Source organism: Lepidochelys kempii, chromosome 6 (assembly GCF_965140285.1).
Source record: "Lepidochelys kempii isolate rLepKem1 chromosome 6, rLepKem1.hap1, whole genome shotgun sequence".
NCBI lineage: Eukaryota > Metazoa > Chordata > Testudines > Cheloniidae > Lepidochelys > Lepidochelys kempii.
The window spans coordinates 24,358,328-24,383,144 of NC_136385.1; the positions used below are offsets into that span (position 1 = coordinate 24,358,328).

General features: G+C 43.1%; 1 protein-coding gene and 1 long non-coding RNA gene across 2 annotated transcripts in view; one reads left to right on the forward strand and one right to left on the reverse strand.

Moving 5' to 3' along the window:
- The window catches only part of TSPAN4 (tetraspanin 4), a 518,185-nt gene that overhangs the window by 173,792 nt on the left and 319,576 nt on the right, over positions 1 to 24,817 (forward strand). The gene's annotated exons all lie outside the window — the stretch shown is intronic.
- LOC144930703 (uncharacterized) lies at positions 6,668 to 19,231 on the reverse strand. Its single transcript, XR_013636015.1, has 3 exons — positions 19,008 to 19,231; positions 17,813 to 17,998; positions 6,668 to 8,391 (listed from the first exon to the last, which is right to left on the reverse strand). It is a non-coding gene; the product is annotated as an uncharacterized LOC144930703 (long non-coding RNA).

Below are 24,817 nucleotides of genomic sequence, written 5' to 3' on the forward strand. Positions count from 1 at the left end.
TCGCGCTCTCTCTCCTGTTTGTCACTTCAATATATGTGTATTTTTGATGGGCATTGTTGACAACTAGTTGCGGGCACTGGACCTTGAGTCTACCTTTCCCATGGGGAAATGAGTGCAAGTGTGTGAGTACCTGTGTGTGTTTACATTTGTATACGGACAAAAATCATAGAGATTATAAAACAATTAATTTGGGGACTAAGCGTGGAATAAAGCTCCCGTTTTGGAATCTGTGCTGTTTGGTTTTTTTCCTCTCCACTTTTGTTTTCAATTCCTGTGAGAGATGGCTGTGCTGTGTCCTCTGAGCACTGTTTGGAAGTTGTGGGAACTAGGGTAGCTGTCAAATCTTTTCCCTCAACCCCTCCTTTGTAGCTGGAGCCCACAGCTTTGCCATGCATCTTAAACAACGAAAGAAAACAGTAGAAAAACTTTCTGGGTTTGGGCATTTGCATTATGTTGTCGTGGGTTGAAATTTTTATTGAACATTAAAAACTAAAATTTTGTAAACCAGTCTCAAATTCTCTACCTGTTTCTTTATGTTGGTCTCAAAACAGTGGGATATTATTCAATGACATGTAAGGAAGATACGTTGTTTTATTATATCTGTCCCTTTCTACATAAAAATATAGGCCAAGATTTTCAAAAGCAACGCACGATTTTTGGGTGCCCAACTCAAGATGGCTTAAAAAGGCTTGATTTTTAGAAGGCAGTCTGTCATTATTTTCTGAAATCCAGATCCCTCTTTAAGTTGTCTTAAATTAGGCACCTAAAATTACTAATTGCTTTTGTCAGTTCTTCCTTTCACCCCTCCCCCCCGCCATCTCTGTTTGATATATTAAAATCTCCTCTGGTCACTGAAATTATTCTTACTGCATGACATTTGTGGATTTCTTCCTCTTTATTTTGAGACTTAAAAGCTTGGGGAAGAAACAGTTGTGTGTGGGTTTGGGTATTTTATGTTTTCTTTTTTGTAAATATTATTTCTAAACCATTGCTGTCTAGTGATTGGATCACAGGCAATTTCTTGATCAACTGGGCTGTAAATAACAGAATAATAACTGGTTAATAATACTCCTAAGCTGCTACTTTACTTTCATTAAGGCATAAAATTTATAGGGGGGGAAAGATTTGCTTTTAACTACTGTGTTATTATTTTTTTAACCTTCAGTTTACAAGGAGTTCAACAGACTTTGTATAGCGGTAACAGACAAGCTATTCTTAAGAAAGCCAAAGCCAGTCTGGTATCTGATCTCTCACCTTGATCTCTCACCCTGATCTCTCACCATGAAGAACATGATAGACAAATGTTCTCCAGCACAAACTGCCTTTTGTATACCTTGTTTGTTTCTTGCTTAACATAGAACATTGTTTAGTGCTTTCCCTTAACACCTTCCCTGCCCAGCTGATGCTGACTATCTGGATGCATAGCTTCGTACATGCCCAATGTTGGGTGAGAAGTTAGACCTCAATCCTGTATTGGGAACTGCTGGTGTAGACCACTGTGCCCATGTGGATGACCAATGAAGTCAGTGGGACTCTGAAGATCTGGTTATAAACCCCATTTTAGGATATCTTTCTGTGCATCTTACACTACCACAGAAATTGAGCATCTTTGTTACAGAACTTAGGTGCTGCAGGTCACATGGACTTCGCATTATAAAGATTAGGCATATTATCCTTTCATTAAACTATTACCCATTCCAAGGGGGAAGAAAGTTTCTACTCCGATTCCTCTGCATATCTTGGAGGACAGATCTCCTTCTCTGGTGATCACAGCATGTGGACACACTGTAGCCACCAATCTAGCCTTATTGCGTGATGTCACAAAGGCTTCTCAAATGAAAACAAAAATACTTGCTGTCCTTGGGCATCCTAGGTATCCCTAAATATCTAGGAACTAATTCACCACTGCCTTATTGCAGTTATACTCCATAGATTTAAAGTGAGTTACACTGAGGGAACAAGAACTGGAGTAAGGTAGGAGTGAAACAGACAGCAGGGGTCTGATTCCAAATCCATTAACTTTCAGTGGACATTGCATCGGGCCCATAGTGATCAAATTAGACAAGCCTATTATTTGAACTTTGCTACAGTCTATTTAGTAGAATACGACTGAGACCCAAGAGTTGCCGCAGAGCACAAATAAGATTTTTTTCGGTGCCTCTCTTAACCTTTCTCTTTATTGTGGAAAGTCAGTAATTTGAGACATTGTTGGTGCCATCAACAGAACCAGCAGGTGATTATTGCTTGAATGCCTTTTCTTCATAATTCTGATTATAGAGAAGTGGCACAGTTGCTGTAATGCTAGTTGCGTACGGTCTTTTTTAGGCGGTCTTATTCTCCTCTAGATTTCTGCAGCTCACTGAGTTTCTGGTGGCTCATTGCAATTTAGAAAGAGCTGCTGGAGAGTCAGCTCATTGTAGAAATAGCAGGAGTGTGCTTACTAGGAATACTCCCTCATGGAGAGAGACATTTACAGTAACAGCATTTCTTCCACTTTATTTCCCACAGCACTAGGTTAAAGTGGCACGAACTTCAAGACATTACAAACTCACATCATTCCTTTGTTTATTTAGTGCCCTTTCCAAGTGCTAGGTATTTGGTGTCAGATAATGGGCCCACTGAAGGTATGTTTCATGTTCTCATGCACAGAATCGAACTGGAACTTGCCCCTTCTCCCAAGGTGCAGCATGCTCTCCTCTCCCCAACACCAATCCTTCATTCCTTAACCAACATACTGAATGCACTCAGCCAGCAGGGGGTAGAATTCTGGCACCAGACTTACTTTGGGCCACATCCCACCCTTTGGGCCACATCCTTCTGTGCTGCAGAAACATTGCATCCGGTGCCTGAGGGACTCTGCTGAAAAGCGAAAAGAGGTGTCCCTATGAGCCAGGATTATTCTTTTGCCTTTTTGTGTTTCTTACAAAGGTCACACTTTTGCATCTTCAATATGTTGGGTCAGGCCTACATCACTGTGTCACAGGATTGCATTTTATGTCATTAAACCAGGGCATTATAGGTCGCATTGCAGCTGCTTGTTGAAGGGACACTTCAGGGTTGTGGTACCTAAAATTGTCCCAGAAGCTGGTAGTTTGTGACAGCTGCTTATTAATGCTAATCATAATTGCCTCCCCGGAAACTTGTGCTTCCCCCTTTCTGTTTGTTGTATCCACCTGCTGTCTTTCCTCATAAGATGAGAAACTCTTTGCGGGAGGGACCATCTTCTTAACTGTGTGCATAGCGTCTATCACAGTTGAGTCTGGACCTCTTACTAGGGTCTCCAGGAGCTTCCATAATACAAATAATAATGATTTTAATAATATTTGATCTTTACTGACAATTGTCCTACAATTTTGGATCTCACTTTACACATTCTGTGTGTTCCTTATAAATGCTTACAGATTTTTGCCACTGCCTAAAAGGATCTGAGCCAACCAAGGCTTTGAATTATTGAGCTCCCAGTGGTGAATATGACCCATTGTGTGTGTCCAGTTACGCAATTGTTTATTTGTATGCTGTCCTCTACTAAAGTACAAATGCACAGGTTTGAGTATAGTAAGTTATGCAGTAAGTAGGTATTTGTTTTCTTTTTGTTTTGTGCTGTATTTCCTTCTGCCTCAGAGAGATTTTATTTTCTCTTAAATACATGGCTGGAATCCTTAGGAGGTAGAACCACCCAATGTGTGCCAGCTGCTAATGTTTATTCCTTTGAACTTCGACATAATGGCCAGTGTAATCTTTATGATTTAGCTCTTGTAACACAGTCTGACTGTGATTGGATACTGATCATGAATCTGAGACAGTTCAATACGCTTAGCAATGTCCTTAATAAAAGGTCAGACAGCTGAGATTCCCTGTCAGTTTTGTAGGATTTGTGTGGGACTTGTGGTTGGGTTTTCTTTTAAGAACAGAGCTGAGAGATGTAGTGGTTTTATCTGCGACCAGAATCTGAAGGTCAGCCTAAGTTGTTGTTACATACCTGTTAAATACAGGTAGTGTGTTTGGTGCTGTACAAGATAGACAATATGGCTAGTCCCTGCCCAAGTTAATCTTGCCTCCTGAAGTGCAGCACTGCTGAGGAATTTCTCATTTTGACAACAGAACTCAAACGCTTGACTTGTCAGGGCTGTCAATAATGTCAGGTTGTGAACTGCTTTTTCTTGTTAATAGCAACTGTGCAGCTTAAAGCCACATTAAATGCCAAGCAGCCAGTGCTTAATTTGTAATGAAAGAGGAGCTGGGGATCAAGCAATATTTTTACATTCATAACTGATGCAGCAAGCCCAGAGGTGCTGGGGCTATGAACTGCCAAGCCTAGAGGTGCCGGGGCTCATACGTGGCAAGCCCTGGCACAAATTAAGCACTGGAGGCAGCCATAGATCCTAGCTAGTTAGGAGGGTGTGTATCTGTGTGTGTGTGCTTAGAGTAAGGCTTTATCTTTAGAAGTCTTTATAGGACAGAAATGCTGCGGCTGGTTAAGGGTAAAAATAGTTCTGAGTTTTCAATGGCTGCATTCCATGGCTGGAGCCTGAAATCATGAATCAGGGCTCAACGCTCAGTCTGTGTGAGACCAAGTGTGAGAGCTCTGCAACTGGAGGCAGGAGGGGAGCAGCTAGCTGGGATGAGTCCGACCTCGGCATCACTAATATTTTGGGAGGGACCTGTGCTGCTTGTACAGTCCCAACAAGGTACCGTATGTTAATATCTTGGGTTCTGGCAGTTTATCTAATTGTTTTCCCCTGTATAATTAAAAATGTGCCAAGCCATGCAAAATTTCTTGCTGAAGAGAGAGCGAGATTTTTTTAAAAGTGGTTCTACTGTGTGAATTCATTCTGTCAATGGTCTGTAGCTGTATACGTTAAAGCTGCCTGAGATCTAGGATGTCCTGTATTGATTTGAGGTTTGGTCGCAACTTCTGGCTACTCAATCCCCATCAGAATACAGTGTTGGTCCCAGGATTGTTCCTGGTTCTTTGGAAAAAAATTCTCCTTTTGTGTTTCAGAAATTTTCCAACATGCATGCATATCCCTGCCTGGAACGTACAGGTATTTAAATAATGATTGCTCTCTTTAAGTCATTCTGCTGAGAGTCATTTTAAAAATGTTATCGAGCACATGGATGCTTCATTCATGCATCCTGTCTCAAGACTAGAGCTCGGTGACAGTGAAGCATAGAGTACGTGTGAGTCAATACCAGATCTGACTATTCTGAAAGAGAGAGTAATTATCTACTAAATACACTGTTTCACAGGAAGAATCATTTTGTTCTCCAAGCAAGTTCATTGAGAGGGCCATTAGGATGCTGTCCAGGTTTCAGCCCCAGCATTTTCCCTTTAAAGCTGTTTTCTCTGAGAGGCTTTAACCCTTACATATTTCGTAGGCCCTTGTTAGTAGGACCTTGAGAAAGAAAGTTACCATTTTTTTGGGTAATTCTTGACATGATGCATAAATCGAGTTGTGCGTATGTGTTCTCTGCTGTCATTGCACCTTGGGCAAAGCTGTGCATTACCCACAAGCCTCGCAGCCGTGCACAACCGTGCCAGTGCAGTATCCTCCTGTTCGCTAGCGTCCTGGATACAGCTGTGTTCACCCCCCCCCCCCGCTACTCATTGGGTGCCCTAAGCTATGCTTGCAATCCAAGAACTGCTGTTTGTCTGTGCTATGCCATCCTGGCACCCTGGGTGCTGCTGCATGGGCGTATCCTATAATATCCTAGCACCCTGACACAGCTGTGTGCCCCTATGCTGCGCCGTCCTGGTGCCCGAGGAGCTGGGGTTGCCACCTCTGAGGCAGAAAAAACTGGAACATCAAGGGTGATCCTTAGCCCATAAAACTGGACCGCTGGCAGTGTGTGCAGAGCACCCTTACAGATTTCACAGGACAGCTGCCTCCAAAAAGGGACGATCCTGGGAAAACTTAGACAGGTGGCATCCCTAAAAGGTACTGGTGTGTGGGTCTATTGTATACTATCCTCGGACCTGTCCTTAACAGAGCTGTGTGCATCTGTGCCATGCTATCTTAGGCCATGTCTACACTCACTGGGCATTGACGCTGCTGCGATCGATGCAGCAGGGGCCGATTTAGCAGGTCTAGTGAAGACCTGCTAAATTGATGGCAGAACACTCTTTGGTACTCCACCGGAACGAGAGAGGTCAGGTAAGTCGACGAGAGAGCATCTCCCATCGATGTAGCACAGTGAAGACACCGCAGTAAGTTGACCTAAGCTACGTCGACTCCAGTTACGTTATTCATATAGCTGAAGTAGTGTAACTTAGGTCGACTTACCCCGGTAGTGTAGACAAGGCCTTAGCAATCGTCACACAGCTCTTTGTGTCTCACTTATTCCTTCCTAGCGCATTGCCTCTCAGGAGCTCTTCTGACACTCCAGGTGCATCATGTTGTTTTCATCTGTAGTTCCCAACTTGTAAGGATGATTTGCAAAAGTAACTGGGAACCGGGAGGTCTGGAAGATAATTCTCACAAGCCAAAACGACTTTTAATGTAAAAAGCATTTTAGTCTAGAACTTGGGTCCCGGGGACCTTTTGGAGTAAAGTTTTAAAAATCAAAGTAGTTCCACTGCAGTACGTAGTCTCTTGTTTGGACCTGGTGAGCAAGGGGTTCAGGTACCTTGGTATGTAAAACAGTAAGCATCTTGGACTATGAGGAGCTAATTGTTTTTATTTGAATCAAGAAGAAAATACAGTAGTGGGAAAATCAGGGTAGTACCTGGGGCTGAAATATTTCACAGCTTCTACTTCTCTTTATCCATAAGACAGGAAAATGGCAGTTCAAAACTACCCTTGGTGGTCATGTTGCTTGCTTGTAGCTTTGCTTGGCCACTGCTCAGAACTGCCTGGCCACCCTGGTTGTATGTGCCAGGAGATGCCAACTCCAATTGCTCAGGGGTTATCAGACTTATTGTCATAGACCCATTTACTGTCAGGCCATGTCCGACTTCGGAATCAGAGGATCTGCTAGGAGATACATAAAATCTTATTATTATTATTCCCCTTTTACAGATGGGGAGAATGAGGCACAGGGAATCTAAATGAGATAGCTAAATGTCACAAGAAGTCAGTAACAGGGACAGGAATAGAATGCAGTAATCCTGCCTCCCAGCGCCCTGCCTAGCCATATGCTTCCCTTTTGAAAAGTTCACTAGGAGTTGAATTTTGCCTAGTGGGTTAGGTTAGTCGTCATCATGCTCTAAAATAGTTTGAGGGATGTTTTAAGAAGTGACATGGCAAAACTGTTGGTGTAAATGTATGAATACCACTATTGAAAATCTCAGCAATGTGCTGCAGTTATTTCCAGTAACTGCAGTTTAAATGTGATACATTTGGCCTACTGCAGATAAAATAAATATATGCGTATGAAGCACCAGAGTGATGGGCCCAGCTACTGTGCATTGTTTGTGTTAGCTGTTAGAGAACCGCAAAACGGGTTTTGTTCAGCTCAGAGATACATCCAAAGGGTCAGATGCTGCTCTGAACTATCCAAACCTCATCATCCTGAAAAACTGAATTGTAGATAAGCCTTAAGTGTGACATGGGTTCAGAATACCCTCTCAGCACCCCCCAGACCCTAAAAAAAAAGCACTTTGGAGATGGTTGAGATCCAGATTCGTGGCCCTGTCCATTTCTATAGTGTATATTGTGTGATTGGGTCTTCTCCAAGAAACTCCACGTTAGCTTGAGATGATCTAAAATGTTCTATTAGGGTTTTGAGACTTGGCGAACTCAAGACTTAGAAATAAGTAGTGTTCAGCCTTGGTCTGATTTTCTTTTTAATTTGGGGGAGTGAATTGGGGAGAGGAGGAGGAAGGGACCCTCCTGCGTGTTGCTGTGTAAAATGAGGCATTTTTGAACAGAGGCCAGCTTCCTTAGTCCTATGGTGATGAAGCGCTGTTGAAGCCCCACGGCAGAACTTGTGTTCACACTCTCAGTGCTGATGCTGCAGTTGGGTATGTGGGTCAGTAGCAGGGAAGAGGTTGGAAGTAGGCACTATCTTTCAGATATATTCAATCGAGGACACTTCTGCCTTATATCTCTTGTACAAGTTAAGGATCCTACGGTGTGTTTGAAAAGAATAGGGAATAATTATCTGCTGGTTTTGTGGCAACCCTTTTGGGTCAATCTATTGGTTGTTATGAATGGAAATGGATAGTTGAAGGTGAGAGGTGAAGCCAGAGCTTACTCGAGAAGGATATTCTCCTTCTCCATATTCCAAAGCGTACATGCTGCCTGCGGGAGTCTTCCTGACCCTAGTGTGTTAGGTAGTTTTTTGCCTGCCACAGTCACAGGGGGATCCACACTGGGTTTTTTCTGTGCCCGTCTGAAGTGGATTCTTGGTGCTTCACTTCTCCTCAGCTTAGAAGTACAGTGGAAACAGCTGCTAGCAAGAGAAGAAGCATAAAAATGAGAAAATAAACAGTATCAAACTGAGACATCAATTGCTCTCCCATCCTCACTGGGAATTCCAGAGCACGTGCTTCCCAGGCTATTTCCAGCGAGCATAGCCCGGCAGAATAGCAAGTCACTGTTACGGATCATGAGCTAAGAAGCCCATAATGTGAGAGATGCATGCACAGTACATTTCTAAATACAAGGCTTGGCACAGCCAATAAGTGGAGGTTCTTGTTCCAAGGTGAGATGCCCAGCAGCTAATATTAAAAAGCAGCAGACTATTTCTTTTCTCATCATGGATAGTTCTCCTTGCTACCCATTGAGTTAATGAAATGTTAAGTTGCAGGAGATGAGCTTTTCTTGAGAGGATGAATAATTAATAATGGTGGTGATTTTGCCAAAGTGAATCAATCACATTTCAAGTTTAAGTTGCAAGCAGAATTGAAAGTTGATCCCCTTTGTGAAAAGCTCATGCAGAATCCTCTCAAAGGGGATGCTCAGTAATTACTTACGCTCCAATCATAAAAGGCCCCATAAAATCGGAAACATGAGCATCATAAATCTAGAAAGCTGGTAGTAAGATAAATAAAATCTTTACAGGGAACTTATAGGATAAGACAATGAAATGCAACTAGCCAAAAGATGTGTGCTCAAGGTGAGACAGAGACAGAGTTGCCACATGTCCACATGTTTTGGCTTTCCCCAAGATCATTTTTTTAGAAGGAGTACTGGGGGCAATTGTCATGTAGTTGGTTTCCATTTTGTTTCCCATCTAGAATGAACCATACAGAGAAGGTATTAGATCAAGCAAACGTAAATAATTAAATATATAAGACCACCTGGTTAGGTTTGTCAGCAAAGATTGAACCCGCAACCTCTAAATTTAAAGCACAAGGCTCTACCACTTGAGCTAAAGGACGAAGTCCATAAGCAGGGTGCAGTTGGAGACAACTGACCTGGGTCAGCCACAGTGTGAACATAGTTTTCTCAAATTAAAGATTGCATACTGGCATTGGGGCAGTGTTACTTTGATAACAACATGCATTTCTGTAATGCATTTCATTGCAAATGATCCCAAAGCACTTTACAGAAAAGATTCTCTTCAACCAGCTGGGAAAAGCATGTTTGAGGTGAACTGTAGCAACTGTTTAAAAGGGTAGATAATAGGCAGGATACAGGAATTGCCATACCAGAGCAGACCAATGGTCCATCGAATCCAGTATCTTCTCCCTGACATTGACCAATACCAGATGCTTAAAAGAAAATCTCAAAATAGACAATTATGGAATATCCTGCTCACAGGGAAAGTTTCTCCCTGACTCATTAGTGGTTGGCTTAAGCGTCAAATGATGGGAGTTTATATCCCTTCCTAAAAACATTTTTAAAATCCTTCCTTATATAACTGGATATTCTCATTATCCATATACATTTCTAATCCTGTTATGAATCTGGCTGAGGTCCAGAGGAAGAAGTGAAGAATACCCTATTCAAGTGAATATGCACATGGAATGCAAGGAAGCAGAATATAGTTTTCTGAGTTTGAATTTGGCCAAGCAATGGGATTGTAGTGCTCTGCTGGTGCAGTGCTTCGGTACTGACTCAGAGGGAAGGGTGACATCTGTTGAATCACCAGTACTCCTTTCTACCACCCACCACCCCATCCTCAGACTTAGCTTATTTACCTGGAGAACTGACAGAACTGCAGCACAAGATGGAAGAGCTACAGCTAATAGGTCCCAAACCTCTTGGGCTAAATCCTGAGCTGTAACCATGGTCTGCTCTAAGCCACCCTTCTACTCCATTGATCCTAGGATTGAGAGAAAGTCATTTCAGCCCCCTCCATAACTTTGCGTAATCTATGGGCTACTTTAAATTATGCCAGCTATAATGGAATGGCCTACTTGGTTCTGCCCCACTGGTTATGGATTGCTGTAGCATAAGGCATTTGGCTACCTCCTCTCCTGTCCCTGGCATGCTCCCTCCTTCCTTTTCCCTGCCCCCGACACTACCCACACCAGATTTGTGCTACCTTTGAATTACCTTATGCAGGAGATTCCCTAACTGTATTTTTGGGGCAATTTTCCAACTACATTGTATAGCATGGTTTCAGAGTAGCAGCTGTGTTAGACTGTATTTGCAAAAAGAAAAGGAGTACTAGTGGCACCTTAGAGACTAACCAATTTATTTGAGCATAAGCTTTCGTGAGCTATAGCTCACTTCATCGGAATGCATCCGATGAAGTGAGCTATAGCTCACGAAAGCTTATGCTCAAATAAATTGGTTAATCTCTAAGGTGCCACTAGTACTCCTTTTCTTTTTATTGTATAGCATGAGCAGCACAAAAGAACTAGATGAGGAATCAAGAATCTGGCCATTTGTGTTGGATAATGTATGTCTCAGTTCCTGGAAAACTCACTATGAAGGTAAAGAACTAGCGTCTTCATTAAATACATCCAGGTGTCCCTTGTGGAAGTGACTAAAGCATACTTATTAGTGCCTTGACTCCGCATGGACAGGCTATTGTATATAATTTAGGATGGGTTCTCCAGTGGCCGTTTTTACTGTAGTTATTCCAAAATCCTGGACAGAATCACAGAAGTCTTTCCTGGACACTACATCTGGGTCTCACTATAATTCCCTCTGAACTTTGGATCTACCTCGCTGAAATGGAGCTTTCCCCAGAAGAATCTGCCATGCAGAAATCTATCTAATCTAATGCATGCTTCCTTTTATTTTAAGGTACTTGTAGATATTGAGTGCAGCACAGCTGGGATGTTGTTCAAGTGAGAGATTTTGCCATTGTGAAATGCTTGTTGAGAGAGATGAGATTACTCTGTTTTCATGCTGTTTTATTTATCATTGTTTTAAATGTAATGTTTCCATTCAAAATTAATGACAGACTTTTTTCTATATTTAAAATGCAAACAAATCCATCCGATTTCCCCATTTCATTAATGAGATTTCTATTAAAACATTTTAAGGTTTTTTTAAGCCTCTCTGAAAATGTTCCATCTTGAGTAAAAATGGTGTTCCAGATGCGAAGAGAAATATGTAATATCACGTATCTGTGGCCATGCCGTCTGCTGTATAGACAGATGCCTTTTAGTTCACCTTGTACATCTGTATCCTTAGCAGCAGGTGCCACTGCCAGACAGCTGATCAATGCTGTTGTGATTTCTGAGAAACACCAAGGACTTTCTTTTTTTATTGCAATGAGAGGGGGGGTTGAAGAGGTGAGCCGGAGAGTAGGGAGGAGATCATGCTGACAAGCAAGCAGGAAAGGTGGACCTTTCAACTCTACTTGTTGAGGAATAAAGACAAAAATAAAGGAAGATGTCCTCCCTGCAGCTTGCTGTAGGAATGGAGTGTGGGACATCGTGTCTCATAAAGAGACAGGAGCACAAGTTCACACTGAAAGGGGCCATCTGGTAGTTGTTATGGAATACGTTTAAGGAAGGAATGGGGGTGAGGAGTGAATAGGGATTTCTCCAGTTGAAATTCTGCCAACTTAATCAGTCTGTCAGCAGAGGTCATACGTTTGAATTCTTTCCTTAGCATGTGTCGTCAGCTTTAAAAACACAACCTGCACTGATTCCCAGACTATATCAGGCAGCTGTACCAGTTTGTCATACTAAGACTTCAGTTATACCACCTGGTGCCTGCTGCCTCCTTTTAGTTATTATCTGGATTTGCATTTCATATCCAATATTTGGTACCTGAAAATGGTGAATTTATCACTTACCATTGAAATACGTAAGAAGTTACTCTAATCAGTGTATACTGGTATACTGAGACAGAGTCCAAAGTCCACCGAGGTCAATGGAAAGAATCCCACTGATTTCAGTGGGCTTTGGATGCAGGCTCTTGATTACAGCATTTTGCTACCAAAGTGATTTCTCATTTGCATTGCTAACCATGTCAACTATATCAAGACATATTAACTTCCAGATATGCCCATCAGAATTGCAAACAACAGCCATCCGACTTTCAATTAAAGGAAAATTGTACATACACTGTGTACAGACTCCACTGTATATGGTATTATTTCTTTATATTTTAAGCTTGATCTCACTTGATTTCCAACAGACAGAGAAAAGAAGACATGTTGGCAGGGACTCTAGACTGCCCTAGAGCTGGTGACTCTCCAAACTACAGTCTTACACTGACAAGGCGAGAGTTTGTAGACCGGGGTCTATGGTGGATTAGATTATGCACAATTGAATGGGAAGCAGTAGTGTCCCATGAGAAACAGAAGCTAATCTTTAAGGCAGGAAGGGAGTGGGTCTAGAGTTCTAGTCATCAGAACCCTGAAGCATATGTACTGGTAGATGGGTGTACAAGTAGCACAAACAGCCACTGGTTTATTCCTGGTTTCAGAGGAACAGCCGTGTTAGTCTGTATTCGCAAAAAGAAAAGGAGTACTTGTGGCACCTTAGAGACTAACCAATTTATTTGAGCATGAGCTTTCGTGAGCTACAGCTCACTTCATCAGATGCAGCAACCAGGGTGTGTCTGTCTTTCTCTTTGGATGGGTTGTTGCATTAGGGAGGGAAGTCAGAAAGGGAATGGTGAGTTTCTCAGCCTGATATACAGCTGCTATATCTAGCCCATAAATAATATGCAGTCCTGCTATATAAATAATCTTTACTTTTGTTTTAACTGCTCTTGTCAAAAGGTTGGCCCTGAGAGTGATGTCCTCAAGAGAGGCTGAGATCTCCAGATATGTAAGGTATATGGGCTGATCAGTCAAGAACCCTCTTCCTTGTTTGTTGAAACTCATGACCAGAAATACAGGAAGTGCAATTAAGATACTTAGCCTACAATAAGTGGAATGAAGTTTGGAGGCTTAATTTAAGTTCCCCAAAGAAAAATAAAATAAAATAAACCAACAGCAAAACCCCATCATCTAGTTCACATGAGCCTAGCAGATGTTTGGCACTGTTCAGCATGGCGGACATTCAGTCTGTGCTTATCATAGATCCAGGACTATATGCATCAATGCCACATTCTTCTATTTGCCTTCATCTCAGAGAAACTAATCTTGTCAAGAAAAGGAAAGTGGGAGGGGGGAAATGTATCATTCCAACACATGCCGGATAGTGGTGGTGTGCTTGATAGTTTGTTAGCATGGGTAGGGCTGGAAGAGTGCCTTATATTTTACAGACTGCCTATTACAGATAGGAATTTCAATCTGTCTTATTTTATTTTTTTACATATGTATGAATTGTAGGGCTGTTTTCCTCTGCACACCAGAATCAGGACTGTTTTGCTTCAGAGCCTCTCTCCTTTGTGGGGGGTAACGTCAACAGTTTGTTAACCACGCAGCCATGACTTCTATTTTATCTCAAACAAAGGAGAGAAGGGGAACATTTGGAACAGAATCTGCCTATAAGACAATCTATCCTGCCACTTTAAAATGGTAATGAGAATGTGTGCATTGGCTCTGGAAGTTGGTTTTTCTTTATGTCTTCCTCACAAATGAAAGAGTTTGAGTACTGACCATGGAGTAACATTGTGCCAGTGTTCACTGACTGACTGACAGCTTTGTTACTCTGCACAATATTTAACTGACCTGCTGAGGTAGGTGGGGTAAATGATAAATCCCTTTATCCTACCACCAGGAATAGACGTGGGAGAGCATGTGTGCAACAGAGCGGGGAGGGCTAGCTCAGTGGTTTGAGCATTGGCCTGCTAAACTCAGGGTTGTGAGTTCAATCCATGTAGGGGGCCATTTAGGGATCTGGGGCAAAAATTGGGGATTGGTCCTGCTTTGAGCAGGGGGTTGGACTAGATGACCTCCTGAGGTCCCTTTCAAACCTGATATTCTATGATTTGAATGGCTTCCTGTGGCTGGGGAGGGGAAATCCATCTATCTTTGGGCTGATTCTAGCTTGAAAGTAAGGAAAAATGTGGAATGTCAATAATGGTCTGGGCAAACTTTGGGATTGCAGAGAGCCCCAAAAGGATATGGTGACAAGAAAGCAAAACATATTGGTCATGTCGAGTGCTAAGGCACCAAGATGACATTTGGGAGGGAAGGTTTAGTTATAAAAATAAACTTTCAATGGCAAATTAATATTCTGCTACTTTCAATGGAGATTGGAATGGCTGAGTACTGCAGAACTCATGGGTGGAATTTTCATATGCTTTCATCATTCACCTAACTGTGCTCCCATTGAAGTCAAAAGTAAAACTTCATTGACTTGTGGAGCAGAGTTTTACCAATGGCAACAAGTACTTTTGAAAATTCTACTCCATACAAATATTGGTTTATGCCATCTCATAAAAAGGTGGGTGGGCTATACCAGGAATCAGAGTTGGACTAGACAGACCAATTGTACATTCCTCCTATCATGGCTGTGGACAGGGGGGAGACTCTGAGTGAATAGGAACAAGTGTAGGACTCTTACATAAAACCAAAAATATACATATATATTTTTGCCCTGAATGCAGGGGACTGGACTAGATGACCCATTGAGGTTCCCCTTCCAGTCCTATACTTCTATGAATCTATGAAATATTTCATCATCATACCCATTTTTTAATGTTTTCCAGGTGGAAAAAGCTCCATTCCCTCATGTTGAACAAAAAGGTTTGACTCTCCAGAAAATTAAACTCTTCACTTCAGTATTGCTGGGGCTGCTGTCAGAGCTAAATGCAGGAGCAAGCTTATGAATATAGTATGTACTGTGTGGGAACTATCCCCATGCCCCCTTTTGGCTTTTCTGCTAATTGCCTAGCCCAGGGAGAGCAGCTAACCAATCAGAACTTCTGAGGGGCAGTGAGGCTGCAGGGGTGGACAGTTTGAGGGCAAGCCTCCATCGCCTATAAGAAGGAGTCTGGTATTAGACAAGCAGGTGAGGTCCTCTAATGTATATGTAAATTAGGTGCAGGCCTTGGACTCCTGGGATGTTCCCAAGAAGTCTTCTGTGCCCCAAAGTTTGGAGTGTCTTGTGTTGCGTTAGAAGTACTAAGGCCAAGTTGATCTGAACTACCTAGTTAGTAGCCTCCTGTGTCAGGGCTCTTCATGTTTGTGTTGCATCATAGAATCATAGAATCATAGAATATCAGGGTTGGAAGGGACCCCAGAAGGTCATCTAGTCCAACCCCCTGCTCAAAGCAGGACCAATTCCCAGTTAAATAATCCCAGCCAGGGCTTTGTCAAGCCTGACCTTAAAAACCTCTAAGGAAGGAGATTCTACCACCTCCCTAGGTAACGCATTCCAGTGTTTCACCACCCTCTTAGTGAAAAAGTTTTTCCTAATATCCAATCTAAACCTCCCCCACTGCAACTTGAGACCATTACTCCTCGTTCTGTCATCTGCTACCATTGAGAACAGTCTAGAGCCATCCTCTTTGGAACCCCCTTTCAGGTAGTTGAAAGCAGCTATCAAATCCCCCCTCATTCTTCTCTTCTGCAGGCTAAACACCTAAACAGGGTGCTGGAGCACCCTGTGGTGCTCCAGCACCACATCTGTAAACCTCACACTTCAGTGGGCGCTTGGTTCTTGAGGCTGCCAAGTGAGCCTGTCTGCAGTGATTTGAATGCTTGATTAAAACTTGATTTGATGCTGATACTTGATCTGAATATTCAGCTAAGAATCTGAAGGGTCCTGATGGGCTGACACAAGGGATGATGTGGCAAAAGGGAGAGAGAAGTGCGGGGGGAAAGGCAGCCGTTACATTGCCAGTCTCTCCGCAGCTGCTTGGAATTGCAGCTTAAATTTAGTATCATTTCAAAGCTCAGAATAATCTTGTGCACGACTCTGAGCTTAAGCTCCATTTCCCATGCAGTTGTGAATAATATTGCTTTTTAAAGAGATGTCAGCATATCTGAGGGAATGGAAAGTGAGTTGTACAGAAAGTGCGGAGCTGGAGATGGCCAGGGCTGTGGTAATGTACAAATCTACAGAACAGGAAAAATGTTCTTTTAAAAAATATGATTATCTTTCAAATTTTGACTTTGAGAAATGTTTTAAAGTTCCTGCCTTCATGGCACAATTTCTTGGTAGTGTCTTTCCTATCAGGCTGACTTGTTCTACCAGTGGTTTTTCCACTCTCTTTTTCTTGCTTTCTTGTTTTATGAGTGTAGAAAATAAATAAATGTTTTCGTTTAAAATTAAAGGCACGCTGTTGGAATCAAATCATACATTTATTAAAACACCCCAAAAGCTCTTCCATTCTTGTTACTAATTACATGTCACATTGATAATTGCAAGGGATTTTTTTTTAAATCTAATATTTCTCATGTCCTTTGGATGACAACCTTGGGTCTAATCCTCACTCACATTAATGCCTCCTTTATGATTCTCTTCTGCCATAAAGGGCCTTTAAGAGGGCGGAAAAAGCCCTTTGACAATACCCCCTGCAGACGCTGGTTTTAATTTTGTTTCTAGCCATTTTCACTTTCTAGCTCCCTTGCACTAGTGCAGTGTTGGGCAGCCTCCATCAGAGCAGGAATGTATAGATCCCAATGAAAAACCATTTCCATTGGAAATAAAAAAAAATAATCATGCAAATATTGATCTTGGTCATAAACTTTGCAAAGTTTTGCACTTGCAAAAGCGTGTGTGTTCCTCTTGAACAGATCTGACAGAGCCCCTTTAGAATGGGTATTTCTACATGGATAGCAAAAAATAGGATCCTCAGACCCCCAGATGAAACAAACTGGAGTAAGGGAGGCTGGGAAGTGCATTGGTGAGGAGGGTTTGCCAGGGGAATGAGGAAAAGAAGAGAGGAGTCGGGGGGCTGAGAGTGGGGCAGGAGGCAGTGGGGCTGGTCAGTGGTGGTGGGGTGAGTGGACAGTATTGGCAGAGAGATGGTCTCAATGAGCCGAAAGGTCTCTTCCACCTCTAGCATTTGTGATTCTGCGAATGCACAGTTGGGGAGAAAGAGATTGCACAGAGCAGCTGGGGGAGAGAGGAAGAGACGGAGTGGCCTGCAGTGTGGAGTGCTGTGGTCAGCCCAGAGGACATGTGCTGAGTATGCTCGTCCTCAGTGTGGCACTTGTCCTCCATCTCAACTCTGCGTTTCCCCTCTGGTTTTGCAACCAGATCCCCAGCTCCTGTTTCCTTTATCTGACCAAAACAGAACCCGTTCCCACTTCCCTAGCCCTTCCGTGAGCAGGGAGCGTTATACTGCTTGCAGCTGCTAGCTTCACTTTGTGTGTGAAACTGACTTGGCTTTTTCAGCCTGGGCCTCAGTTGCTGATGCTTGCCACCTCCCACTCCAGCATTAGGGGTAGGCTACACAGGCAACTACCTATGGTGCCTAAATTTTAGGGGCAGCTCCCATCTAGCTTGCCCATTCTTCACTAAATTGGGACAACCTAAGGGGAGTCTGCCCTTGTGTAGGTCCTGCCACCTCTACAATACTAGATAACAGCAGCCTGATTGTCATGCACCAACCTTTCCTGGTGCTGAAGAGTGGTTGGGAACTGGCAGCCGGAGGAAACAGATGTTGCCAGAAGAGCCGTGATGGGGAAGAAGACAGTGATGTAAGCTCCTTGTGGCGGAGGCCATCTTTTTGTTTTGTATTTGCGCATCACCTAGAGCAACAGGGCCCTGGTCCATGACTAGGGCTCCTAGGCGCAACTGAAATACAAATAAAAAATAATAAATAAGGCCTGGTTTTGGACTTACTACTCCAAAGAGCCCATGCTGTTGTGAGAAACCTTTCCTGCTCCTTAGCCCGGCACAGTGCTACAAAAACAAATAGCAACCGGATGGAAACGTAGCCAGCTCCGAAGTGGACACTGCCTGGCAAGGCGCTGCTTTCCAAAGGGTTAAGGGAGGAGTGGGCCATTGCATGTGGTGCACTGGTTGTGAGGCATGCAGAATGCTCTGATGATTCGTTATAATGTTGTAGAAAAATCCCAGGCCTTTGGAGCTGATATTAATGAGCAAACAAGTTAGAGACATTACACCTATAAAAGATTTAAACTGTGGGGCTCCTTGCGGTCTTGATGCACCTCAGATCTTTGACTTTTTGAGTTTATGCACCAGGGAGTTTATGCACCTTTGTGAATTAGCTCCTAGGCCTCTGATTTTCACTCTGCTGTGGTTGAAGTACAGTAAGCTGAGTCCAAATTAGCTGCCTGCAAATGGCTAGTGGAAAGGGGCTAAAGCGCCAGTGTGAAATCCTGTAACACCATTAGCAGTGAGCCTGGAGCACCATGTCTAAGCCATTGTGCTGTTCACATCCCAGAGCTTCTGTGAGCCATCCCAGTAACACTCTTAGTCAGGCTTTGCTGTGCGTACTCTAAGGATCAAATCTAACTCAATCAGCCCTGATAGTATGTACTGAAATTTCAGCCAGCAGCACCAGGAGTTGCAGTTTCCCTAGGAACTTGGATATGTGGGCAATGTGGCATTGATGCTTGGGGCAGCATGGGAGGGTATGGGGGTACCATCACGTCTCCCAGATCCTTGTCTCATAACAATAAAGTACAAGAGCCAGGACAAAGAGCGCATTGGTGAGCACCCATTGCAGAGACAAGCCAAGAGTCTATTTTCTTAACTCCGGCCATCTCTCTCCCTCCCTCCGTCCCTATCATGTAGTGAAGGTGGCAGATGGGCTGCCCTGTAGATGACGCACACTCACCTGTGGGAAAGAGGAGCTCCTGCTCTGAGTCCCTGGTGGAAGCACTGCTGCTGCTGGCAGGCTGGCAACTCTGTCTCTTGGCAGTGGGCCTCCGAGAGCAGATGACTTTGTCCTTGTTCCTAGTTCCACTTGCCAGGTTCCCTGCTGATTACCAGACTGGTAATGCATGGGGGAGATAACCCTGGTTCACTTGACAGCAATTCACTCTGTCATCAGACAGAAAATACTGGGATGAAATTAACAGAGCCATGAAATCAACTAATTTGATACCGGGTTGAACGGGACTTTTCCCTTGGCAAAAAAATAAAATACAAAATAAAAGTACAGTAGTCATTTCAGCACAGGAACTCTCTCTGTCCCCTTCATGCCTGTGCACAAGCTAAAAGCAGGCAGGGCTCCCCAGTCCTCCCGCTTGCCCATCAACTCTGACACAGGGTTCCCGTTTCTATTCCAGTTTCTAATCAGGGTTCCTGTCTGTGCTCTGCTCCCCTCCCCACCAGCCCCCTTCTCGTCAGCCTCCACGGTAGTGAGGGAACTGCTTGTGCTCCCTTTGCTGAGCTTCATGGGGACTCTAGGATTGTTCCTCTCCCCCTCACCTCAACCCTTGAGCTTGTGAGCAAAACAGATCATGTCATTGTTGCTGGTTGACTGAGGTCCCTTTATGGAAACCTTGTGGAGTTCGTGAGGCCGCACATGGAAAAGAGAAACACAGCTGACTCTTTCCACTCCCTCTTCCCACCTGGTTACCCATTTCACTTGAGCCTAATGATGGCTGTGATCATGCCTCTGAATTACTGCTGATACCAAGAGGTAATTTACCAGGAATCTGGTCATAACTAACCTGGACTAGATTTATGTGTTTTATCCCACCTGGGCTCTGTGCCTTGGTGCAAAGTTTTCTTGGACATCCAAGAGAGATTTACTGCACCCTACATATGCTGTTGGACTTCAGTGTATGTAGAACCCAAGAAATGCAAGTGCTGTAATCAGTACTATAACCAAGGCGTGATCACATCTCTCTTGCAAGGACAACGTGCATCCTTTATCCCTACCTTCCTGTGGCAAATAGTGCAGGCTGCAGGTTTGTGGTCCATTGCCTTTACAAAACACTGCCTGATAAATGCTTTCCTCCCCACAACCTCTCCCCACCCTGTGAACACAGCATGTGAGAGACATGCTGGCATTTTTCAAAGGGTTTGTACAATATGTGTACAGAGTAATGAACTGTTCCGATCTTGCTGGGTAAATTACCTGGTACAGTGACCATGTAAAGACATGGAACTTAACTAGGATAGCAACACACCAGGGGTTTACTGCATAGTAAGTATAGAAAGAGCCACATTTCTTTTTTCTCCCCCTCTGATTTGGATGAGATTCCAAGATAAACATTTTCTCTGGACTTTTGATTTAAGATACCATTTAGCCAACACTACATTCCTGAAGGAGTTAGCCTTCTCCCCTACCCTCTACCCCACTCAAAGGAGCCACCCTCCAACTCCCACCCAACATACTATATGAGATTCTTCATCTGATATGTCAGTGCTGGCTACTTGAACATGACACATACTTGTTCAGTGGCAGCTACTGGCCTGAGTAGCATTTAGCGAGTTCTTGTCAGAGACCTTTTCTCAGCCAACACTGACAGTGCCTGTGTGTGTATCTGTCCAACTCAGGACTTGATTCACTAGGCATTTGTTCAGAGTAGAAAGGAACAAATGAAGGACATGGCATAAGGGGAGGAATGCAAAACGGTTGTGATGGCGGCATTGGGTGTGATAGGCAACAGCAGAATTCCAGAAAGAGAGATGTTTATAACACAGAATCATAGAAATATAGGACTGGAAGACACCTCAGTAGATCATCTAGTCCAGTCCTCTGCATGGAGGCAGGACTAAGTATTACCTGGACCATCCCTGACAGGTGTTTGTTAAACTGCTCTTAAAAACCTCCAGTGACAGAGATTCCACAATCTCCCTAGGTAATTTGTTCCAGGGCTTAACTACCCTGACAGGAAGTTTTTCCTAATGTAAAATCTAAATCTCCCTTGCTGCAATTTAAGCCCATTACTTCTTGTCTTGTCCTCAGTGGATAATGAGAACAGTTTATCACCCTTTTCTTTATAACAACCTTTTACATACTTGAAGACTGTTATCATGCCTTCGCCCCTGCCTCCCTCAATCTTCTCTTCTGCAGACTAAACAGACTCTTTTTTTCAATGTTTCCTTGTAGGCCATGTTTTCTAGATCTTTAATAATTTTTGTTGCTCTCCTCTGAACTTTATCCAATTTGTCCACGTCTTTCTGAAATATGGTGCCCAGAATTAGACACAATACACCAGTTGAGGTCTTATCAGTGCTCAGTAGAGTGGAAGAATTACTTCTCGTGTCTCGCTTACAACACTTGCACTAATACATCCCATAATGATATTAGCTTTTTTTGCAGCAGTATTACATTGTTGACTCGTATTTAGTTTGTGGTTCACTGTAACGCCCAAATCCTTTTCTGCAGTATTCCTTCCTAGGCAGACATTTCACATTTTGATTTTTGTTATCTGATAATTCCTTCCCAAGTATGTAGTACTTTGCATTTGTGCTTATTGAATTTCATCCTGTTTATTTCAGACCAGTTCTCCAATTTAAGATCATTTTGAGTTCTAATTCTGTCCTCTAATTCTGCAATCCTTTCCAACGTCGTATCATATAAGTGTACTCTCTATGGTTTATGCCATTATCCAAATCATTTGTGAAGATATTGAATAGAACCAGACCCAGGACAGATCCCTGCAGGACCCCACTTGATGTGCTTTTCCAGCTTGACTGGGAACCATCGATAACTACTCTGTAAGTATGTTTTTCCAACCAGTTGTGCATCCCTTATTGTAGGTTTGTCTAGGCTATATTTCCCTAATTTGCTTATAAGGTCATGTGAGACATTTCAAAAGCCTTACTAAAATTGAGATACATCACATCTACAGCTTCTCCCCATCCACAAGGCTTGTTACCTTGTCAAAGAAGGATATCAGAGTGGACTGACATGATTTGACAGCCCAGCTGCTGGCTGCATTATTCTACAAGTCCAAGCCTGGGTGGAAATCTCACAGTGCTTTTACCACCCTCATTGCTGCTGAACTTTAGAAAGACAGCATGATCACAGTCACTTTATTTATATACGCATACCATGCATTGAGAGTTGATGAAGTTGCTAATACAGCGTGGGTGTATTAAAACAGATTTTGCCCTTCTAGTTCTCCATCCTTTAACAGATTGATAGTGGGGTTTATTTTGTTGTTGGGTTATTTTTTAATCATTTGTTGCTGGGTAATTGAGATTCCCTGGTGCTATTAGCAGCAGCAGGATCTTTAGACACAGTGGTGCTGGGAGTTTCACTCCAAATGCCATCCAGGGGCTAGTCTACACTGATAACTTACATTGGCATATTTGCGCCTCTATGGGGTGCAAATTCTACCTCCTCTCGGGGGCATAAACTAGCTATGCTGAAGCACTACAGCTGCACCCCTGTAGCATTTTAAGTGTAGACATACCCTACATTAGCCCACATTTGCCTACCACATAGCTAGGATTACACGTGATAGAAATTCCCCTGGGCAACAGAATTCCTTTCAGCCAGTAACTTGCTATTTTGGCTCAAAACAAATGTAACAAACCAGCATGATTCCACTCTTGGGACATTGGCTATAATTGGCTCTCTTTAATATACGGTAATAACTGTGAGCTCACAGTGAGCTTGGCCAATATCTACAGAATGCTATTTTATTCCATTACAGTGCGTATTTATATATCGTATATACTGACCATACGATTAATTCCTGTCAGAGAAATCCCAGGGCGTGGGAGTGCTTAGGCTTGGGAAATTGGATATTCTCACCTTTTGTCAGAAATGGTTTGTTTTCCCTCAAGTGTTTTACCAATTCCTTGCAGCTACTGTTGATTTGCTATCTCCACCAAGCTATTTATTGAAGGGTGACATAGACCTGTTACTTTGACCATGACCTTAATTTATTTGTGCATCTGAAAAGAAATGCTATGTCAGAGGTAATGGATAGGCTTAGGGAGCTGCTAATGAGATATGGAGCCTGTCACTTCAGCTGGTTTGACTCTAGCATGGATCAGCAGGGGCTGAAAGTTTTAACATCAGATGACTTTTCAGGAGAGTGTGTAAAGGTAGTCCCATCGTAGTAGGGTTAGGGCATGTTAGGAGATGTGGGTTTTTTTGTTTTTTTTTGAACAATGTTATTTAAAGTTAAATGTCCTACTTCAGGTAATACAACAGCAAAGGGAGAATATGTACAGGTACACACAGCTCAGTGTTTTCCTCTTAACGGTCAGGGCATTGCTTCCTCTGGAGTGATTTCCTGAGAGTAAAGTTCTGTAAAGAGAGCAGCCAGCCAGTACTGAGATTCCCCTGGAGCTTGTGTGTCAAGCCAAGCCATGACTTCCTTCAGCAGGTGTTCAGCGTGTTCCATCTCCCACTTTAAACTGGACTTGATCTCGCTGACCGTTACATACCTCTTTTTCTTGGCCAGCTGCAAAACCACTGTGTGATCCATGTTCAGTTCAGCTGGTACAGACTGGATCAGATATGTCCCTCCAACAGGAATAATCCCAAAGCCACTGCCCAGAACTTTCAGCTTCTTGATAGCTCGGATGAGATCGTCCTGGCTGACATCCTGGGCAAACTTCCCTCTTCTCTTTAGCGCTTGCTGATGAAGTTCCTCTAGGGTTATGAAACCTCCATTTCTGTGTTTCAGAGCCAGACAAACTTCAATAATCTGAACACCCAGCTCACAGTAGAAGTCTTAGTGGGTAGGGAACTTTCACAGCAATTGCCTTTACCGTATCTATTCTGTGTATAAACATAGAAACCAGTAGGTCCTTATCTGTCTCATGCATTTGCACTATTGCTCTGAGCCAGGTCAGATGACATGGTGGTTAATCACTAGTAGCTGGTCTATGTTAATTTTCCCACTGTTGCTACTGCTGGTAGAGCTTCACTAGTGGCTCTGCAATGTTGAAATTGTGATAAATCTACTAGTCAAGGACTTGGGCTGTCAATCTGTCACTTTTCAACAGTAATACATTCAAATTAAATGTTTACAAATGTTGACTTTTTTTAAAGTATCTGAGACACAGAAAACAGCGGGGAAATGGATTGAAATTCCAGAGGCTGCAGTATCATTGAATTGAGCAAGGGAACACAACAGTGGGACTTTGACTGACTGCTTCTTGTCTACACCACCTAAACTCCATCTGCTGCTCACGCACCTGTTATGCCAAAGAAGGGTTTCCCCTTGGCACCAGTTTCCTTGGAACCTAGAAAAGAATGGTCACAGTCTTTGCATGATGACATTGAACCAGTTCAGATTCATCACAGGTAGTTATGAATGGTGAAAAAAAAGAAAAAAAGTGTGGCAATCAGCTGATGCTCTGAAGCATGGGATTTGCTCACCTGCCAGGGTCAGAATACGTACAGAATACACTTGGACATTTGCATTATGGTTTTCTTTCCACTTTCCTTGAAGCAACAGGTAGTTACCAGGCTCCTATGTAGACATGAAACTTGAGGGATCAGTGGTCTGATCTAGTATGGCAAATCCTACCCACCCAGAGTTAGACAGAGACACCACCGCCGTTGGTAACTAACATCTTGCCCCTCTTGGGCTCCTCTCTGTTCAGGATTGTGAGGTCAAGCTCCAGTTACTAATGCACCTAATTAAATATTGCCCTTTGTGTCCCAAACCGGGGTTTCATTTAAAGCACATCCTTTCATAGTCTAAATGTCTGGTGTTTATC